The following is a 7,730-nucleotide window of genomic DNA, read 5'->3' on the forward strand; positions in this document are numbered from 1 at the left end:
TTCTAAATGCTTTTTATTTCCATTGATATCTTGTACCCATGTGTTATATATTTTTTTTGTTTTACACACACACAGATATAATTGCTTATTTAACCTTTGTTTTCAGGAACTGCAGCACTGTTTACCAAAGCAGCTGTACCAATTCACACTTCCTCCAGAAATGTCTGAGGGTTCCAATTTCTCCACATCTATCACCAACACTCATTTTTTTAAGAAGATTTTATTTGTGAGAGAGTGAGAGAGAGATGTAGCATGAGTGCACAAGCAGGGGATGTGGCAGGCAGAGGGAGAAGCAGACTCCCCACTGAGCAGGGAGCCTGATGCAGGACTCCAACCCAGGACCCTGAGCTGAAGGCAGTTGCTTAACCCACTGAGCCACCCAGGTGTCCCACCAACATTCATTATTATCAGTCTTTTTAATTACACCCATCCTAGTGGGTGTTAGGGGCATATCATTATGGTTTTTTAATCTTTTAAAACTGCTTGTGGTTGGGGCGCCTGGGTGGCTCAGTTGTTAAGTGTCTGCCTTCGGCTCAGGTCATGATCTCAGGGTCCTGGGATGGAGCCCCGCGTCGGGCTCCCTACTCGGCAGGAAGCCTGCTTCTCCCTCTCCCACTCCCCCTGCTTGTGTTCCCTCTCTCACTGTGTCTCTCTCTGTCAAATAAATAAAATCTTAAAAAAAAACTGCTTGTGGTTTATGTCTTTGACCAAGAGGTATTGGTGCTCTGTCTTCTCTCTTGCTGCCAATCTTTCCAGAGCTTCCATCTTTGTCTTGGGTGACTCTAAGATAGAGAAATGGGTCCCAATTTTAGCTTTAGCTTTTTTTCTTTTAATAATAGCCTGCCATTTCCAAATCTCATTTTTATTGGAGATAGAATACAATACAATACAATACAAACACATTACAGCTAATGCAATGCACTGTTCAGGCCATTTACATCAATGAATCATTACATAAGCATTGCTTCACTCTTATGGATAAGCAAGCACTCTGCTCCCATTTTTTCTGGGTGGATAAACTGAGACCCAAGGAAGATAATTTGCATGCCCAAGGTCTCCAAAGTAAATCGAAATTTTTATAACTGTTTTCAAGTATGGTGTGGTCAGAGAACATGGTCTGTAGGCTAATTTTTATACATGTCCCAAATGGCCTTCTAAAGACTGTATTCTAATTGTTGATTGCAGAATTCTGTGTGTGCTCATTTGCTCAAATGTATTATCTGTGCTGTTTAAATGTTCTGTATCTTTGCTGATAGTATTTGTGTGTTTGGCCAATCTGTAACCGAGAGCAAATGTTCAAAGATCACAGTATGATAGATGATTTGTCACTGTCTTGTCAAAGTTTTATCAATTTCTGCTTTGTAAAGTCTATGAACAGTAGGGTGGTTAAAATAATTGAGGCTTTCATATCCTAATATGTAGCTACAAAAATTGAACAAGACAACCTGTGTGAATATCAAAACCTAATACTGAACAAAAGCCAGATTTAGAAAATGCATTTGGTATGATTTAATGAAGTTTGAACAAATGTAGTCTGTTATTAGATGCATACAGGTATAGAATTTTTATATCTTTGAACTCATATCTTTAACGTACGTTTTTATTATACTGTAAGATCCTTTACTATTTAAGTCTTAAAAGTCTATTTCATCTGATATTTGTATAGATATAACAGATTTTCTGGTTAGCACCTGCCTGATCTTTATAGATACTTTGAAACTTTCTTACATTTTAAGTTTCTTTTTAAATGCATAAGCTGGATTAATTATTACCAATGTTATCATTTTTCCAACTGACAATATCTTCTTACCTTTTATGTTTTATGAGTTAACATTTGATTTTCATATATTTGGACTTTTATTTCTATATGTAACATTTTTTTGCATATTTTTTCCTTTTTTTATATTCAGTTCACTATTTTTCCTGCTTCTGATTTTTTTCCTCTGCTAATTTGGAATTTACATACTCTTAGTGGTTAACTGTGACATTTTTACCATGTACAGGTAATTAACAAAGAAAAACTAAACAAAAATGCAATAAGATTTTAGCTTTAAAGTCTCATACCTATTTCCGTGGTTCAATATTTCAAATACTTGCTTTTTAGCTTCACTAGACAAACACTATGTTACCACTTAGGACATTTATTCATTTATCATATCTTCATATAAGCCACACCATCTTTCTGGGATCACTTCTCTTCTGCGGTATAGTTCCTGGAGTATTTTGATATTATGTTCTACACCTGGCATTTTATTACGTTCTAGAAGTACAATTGTAAAACTACATATTGTTGAAACCCACAGGTACTTCCCTTTCTATACCTTGTTTTATGTCTTTTGGACACCTTAAAATTCACTCCAATTGTTGGAATCCATAAATATTTGGAATTAAACAGCACCTTTATAAGTAATCCATGGGTCAGAAAGGAAATAGCTAGGAAAGAATATTTTAAATGACTCTATCAACATATTTGACAATGTTGATAAAATGGACAAATTCCTAGAAAGTCACAAATTACCAACACTGACTCAAGCAGAGACATAATTCAGCTTCTTGTTATAGCTCTATTCAGATTACTAAATTTTTCTGGCAAGATTTTTAGAAATTGAATAAGCCCTTTCTCCCCAACACACAAAAATACTTGGGAGTAAAAATGTGGACTAACAATAAATGGGCATGAGGGATCTTACTGGGGCGTGAAAAGGTTGTAGAACTGAGTTATGCGAATGGTCACAGCACTCCATGAAGTCACTAAAACCCAGGCACAGGCAGGAGGCTGATGGCCAGGCACTACTGCACCTGCTCACTCCCACAGTCAGACTCTGGCAGGGCTGCAGAGGACTTGGAGGTGCACCAGCCGCACCAGCACATTGGGCATGGACTTCCGCTCGGTCTTGGGCAAGAGGCTGAAGCGCCCCCCGGGAAGCCAGTGACTTCTCTCCCTGTCTGCTGGCCGCCTATGGAAGCTGGGGCGCTGCCTGTCCACACTCCCAGGTGGTTGGTCTAAAGATGCTGCACCTGAGTGCCCAGGAGGTTTATGGCCTGTTGCTCTTCTCCCCCTGCTCTGCTGTCCCTGCAGCTGAAGGCCATGGCCCTGTGCCCTCTGCTTCTGCCAGGTGCTTCTCCCAGGTAGCCCATGTGGGTACCAGCCCAGCTTCACCCCAAATGTCCATGGTGCCTCCTTTGCCCTCCACCTGTGCCATGGCCTTGCAACGTGCACGCCCCCTCAAAGAGAAGGCTAAGCCTCACTGCTGGGTGCAGGAGGAGAGATTTCACCTCCTCTGGGAGGAGGAGCCTCTACTCTTTGATGCACATGCATCCAGTGTGTTTACTTGAAAATGGGTTTACCTCTCAGCAAGCAAAGATCACTGTACCTGCATTGGTCAAGATCATGAAGGCCAGAGGGGGTCACCAAGATACAGCATATCATGACACTTCAGCAAATAATGTCTCAGGTTGCTAATGTGAAATGGGATAGGATTGTTTGGTAGAAAAGTGAATTTTTGGCCTTCAGAGTGGAAAATGAGAAAACTTGAACTACATCAGTTAAAACAACAAAGTGTGAAGTGACCAAAGTCCAAACAGATACCAAATTAGATTTAATCTAGAAAAGAGTAAAATACTCATTGAATAACTGTCTTCATTGAAAGTAACTGTACTCACAGATGCTGCTGGAGATAAGGACAGAAAAGCAGCACTGCCTGCCTGGCAAGATCGAGCCCTCACCCAGAGAGACAGGCAGACAGACACTGAGGTTGCCTGCCTTCAAACCATGCTCCAGTCTCATAAACCTGATATTAAATATTTAGTAGGGTCTGTATTTCACAGGCCTAACAGTAGCTCTGGAGTTTTATCCCTATGGATATAATAAACTATTTAAAGAAGGAAAAGAGAAGTTACTAAAAACCACTAGTATGAAAAAAAAATCACAATGAAAACCTTATTCCATCCTCAGAATCACAACTCGCAAGTCATTTTCCTCTGACTCCTCTGGTCACTCCTGAGTGTCTTATACAGGCTACTGTGCTCCTGTTGTTCCATAAATGTAAGGTTTTATAAAGCTCTGTTCCAAGTCTTCTGTTCTTTACAGAGACGTTTAAGCTCTTTGCTAAATGTAATCTTTGTTCTCAAAAAATACCCATGACTTTAAATATGGGTTTTATACTGAAAAATTCAAACTTTCATTGCCAGCCTAAATGTCTTGAATAAGGTCTAAAATTCTATTTGCAATTAGCTATAGGACACACGCATTATGCTATATTGCTAACAACAGATTTGCAAATAAAATACTAACTTTAAACCTACAAATAGAGAAGTCCTAGGAAAGATGCACAAACCTTCCCAGATTGCTTCTCTTCCTTCCATTGCTACTCTACCCACCACCTCTGTGATAACCACTCAAATTCAGAGCCCAGTCTCTAGACTTCACATAAACTTGTCTAAACCCCTCAGGAACCGACTGACAAGAGGCTTTATACCTTGACCTCTTTCTGGTTGCACAGTGATTAGCATCTCGGCTCTAAGCCTCTGAAAGTGCAGCCCGACTGACTGGTCCTACAGCTTTTGAACAGAAGGCAAGAGTCCCCAGTCAGCATCTTCATGTGAATAATTGGAAATCAATACTATTATTTTTACGTCCTTAATAAGCCTGATGAAAATACCACATTCCAACCATCCCCCTTTCATGTTTTTAACCACAGGATGATTTTTTTTTTTTAAGTATAAGATTGAAAGAAACTCCCTGACTCCACCACCCCAGAGAATTCAGGACCAAGGAGAGCAACCAGATAGGTCACTTCATGAAAGGGCCCCCGCTTCTTACAAGCTGGCTGGGATCTCAGGCCCATCATCCCTGACCCTCCATGGAGAGGATCACTCAGACTCTGGAGAGAGAAGGACCAGGACTGTGGGTTGTGCTTATGGCTTCAGGGCAACCCAGGGTCCCCCCTCCAGACAATTCCATCTCTCAGCAGCACCCTGAGCCCAACTCAGTGGGTACAGCCAAGGAAAAGCCTGAGAGGAGAAGTTGAGGAGGGGCCCCTGCCTGTGGCTTTGTTGACTGTCACTGTGACCACCCAGACCCTGCTTCTGCTTCTGAACTCAGGGCAGGACTGACTTTCAGTGCCCTGAAGTGCTGAGTTCATTGACTCACAGCTCTATCTCATGGCATCCCTTCCCTGGTCTCCCTGGGAAGGACCAGGAGGAGCTGGGATGGTTTGTGCCTTCACCTTTGCATTTCAGGGTCATGCAAAGATGGCTGTCACAGGCTACAGGGTACAGATAAAACTAGTGTCTTCCTGGATGCTCCTCCTACAAGCCCGAGGGAAAAAGCCAGTCCATTCAATAAGAATACCAGAGACACACACTTAAAGGACACACAAAGTGTCTGAACAATTTCCAGTCAGTGAAGCTACTCACTTCAACTGATAAGAGGGGGGAAATCCCACAATCACCAGGTTCCCATCCCTGGAGAATCCAGGGCTAGTTGCTGGACGCAGGAGAACTTCTCCGTTGCACACTCCATGTGAGGAACCTACAGTCACAGGGACAGGGGCATCAGGGCAGCTTCCTTTCCTTCCCAGGCTCTGGGCTCTACAGCTAGAAAATCAGGAGGGACTGAAAGTAGCTCCACCTGCTTCTAAGGAGAGAGACTTCACAGGCGCTTTTCTCACTGGGCTGGTTACCACTGCCCTGCAATGTAGAGCACAACTGAGGAAATAGGGACTTGCATCAGGCCAGTGGGACTAAGGCAGTTGTCAAGAGACAGAGGGTGATTATAAGGCTCTGTTCATGCTTAGAGAACACTTCCAGGCCACTTGCTCTGGGGAACAGGTGAGCCTGGCTCCCTCTCCCACCTACCCTCTCAGTGCTTCTGTCTGGTCTGGGCAGAGTCACTCTAGGCTCTGGGATCAGTCCTACCAGAGCACTGCACCTGCATCCCCAACACATGATCAATAGTTTCTGGGAATCTCCTTCCCCTAGTCTTTCTACCCTCACTGGTGATCCTGGGGACACAGACAGGATGCTCTGTGCTCCCCGCCCCACCCAAAGGTGGAGCACCCTGACCCTTGTCTTCTTCAGCTTCCATGACTCGAGAAGTTATAAGAAATACCTGTGGGGGGTGACAAAGTCCAAGAGATTCTAGGGTGGCCTAGTCTGCCCTGACGGGACCCCAGAACATGGTGGACCAAAGTCCTGCCCTTGGAGGCTAAACCTATACTGGACCCTTTCTCTTCCAAGACTAGGTACCACATAGAAACACAAATCCAGGCAGCCTCCAACCTGATGTGGCCGTCGTGACAGAGTGCTTCCTGAAGACTTTTCTCCTAAGAGACCCAGCTGAGTTAGCCAAAGAGAACACAAGTTGTTTTTCCCAGTCTTAATGTGTATCTCTCAGGCTAGCATTTTTTTTCTTCCATCAACTGCACAGTTCCCTTAGGTGATCATGCAGTGCCATCTTGAGTCTCGGTCTTTCTGGACCACCATGGAGAAGTCTGTCAGCCACTTGTGCCTAGTCACAGCTCTGCAACTTGGGAGAAGTTCAAGAGGACACTCCAGAGACAATGAGCCTGTTCTTATGGGATACTGACAGGTACATAAAGTATTCAAAATGTTTGTCTCCAATGGCCTTTGAAAACAAAGTGTGCAGTCATTTTTAGCATTTTAATATTTATTAGACAAGAGTTCAGTGGAAGGTATGAGGAGAAAGTTCATGAAATGTTTTCCCTGGTATCAAGCACTATAATTTGGTTTAGGTTTTGTGACTGCCTGAGTCCTCACATGCAGCCTGAAGGAACCTCAGTCCCTTCTGCAGTATGTAGGCTCCCTCTTTGAGAATTTGGGGCCAGTCTTTCTGATGCTTCACAGTGGCCACATACTAGAGAACTTCCTGAGGATGAGCTCCCTCCCACTTGTCATCCACTACTTGCTTTTCCCAGTGTTGTTTATTTTTATTATTTTTCATTTTTTAAAAGATTTTATTTGGCAGAGAGAGACACAGAGAGAGAGGGAACACAAGCAGGGAGAGTGGGAGAGGGAGAAGCAGGCTTCCCGCTGAGCAGGGAGCCCGATGCGGGGCTCGATCCCAGGACCCTGGGATCACGACCTGAGCCGAAGGCAGACGCTTAACCAGCTGAGCCACCCAGGCGCCCCTTCCCAGTGTTTTTTAATAATTTAAATTAATAATACATTTGGGTTTTATAAATTTAAGTTCATTAAATAATTTTAGTATTTTTTAGAAATGATAAAGTAGAATATAGCTAAATGGTAGAATTAGTATCACTAATACAAAACATAAATTAACAATAAGAATAATCTGCAAAGTAAACATCACACTTAATGGTGAAAGACTGAATGTTTTCCCCCTAAGAATAGGAAGAAAAAAATAAAGGTATCCCCTCACTGCTTCTCATTAACATTATACTTAAGTTTCTGGCAAGAAAAAGGGGGGCGGGAGATAAAGAGAGGGAAAGGGTAGCACAGGGAGAGAAAGAAAGAGAAAACAAAATTACAAGGCATTCAGGTTAGAAAGAAGTAAAATTGCCTCTATTTGCAGAAGGCATAATCTTGTATATAGTATATCCAAAGGCATTTACTAAAAGACTATGGGAACAGATGATTTCAGCAAGGTTGGAAGATACAAGATTGTGTATAAAAATCAGTTGTATTTCTTTAACAGTAAGCAATTTGCAAATGAAATTAAGAAAACATTCTGTTTACAGCAGCATGGA

General features: G+C 42.4%; 1 pseudogene; it reads left to right on the forward strand.

Moving 5' to 3' along the window:
• Window positions 1–3,136: 3,136 nt before the first annotated feature.
• On the forward strand, window positions 3,137–3,868 carry LOC113928646 (annotated as a pseudogene).
• Window positions 3,869–7,730: the final 3,862 nt, after the last annotated feature.

The sequence above is a fragment of the Zalophus californianus genome, chromosome 5 (genome assembly GCF_009762305.2).
Source record: "Zalophus californianus isolate mZalCal1 chromosome 5, mZalCal1.pri.v2, whole genome shotgun sequence".
NCBI lineage: Eukaryota > Metazoa > Chordata > Mammalia > Carnivora > Otariidae > Zalophus > Zalophus californianus.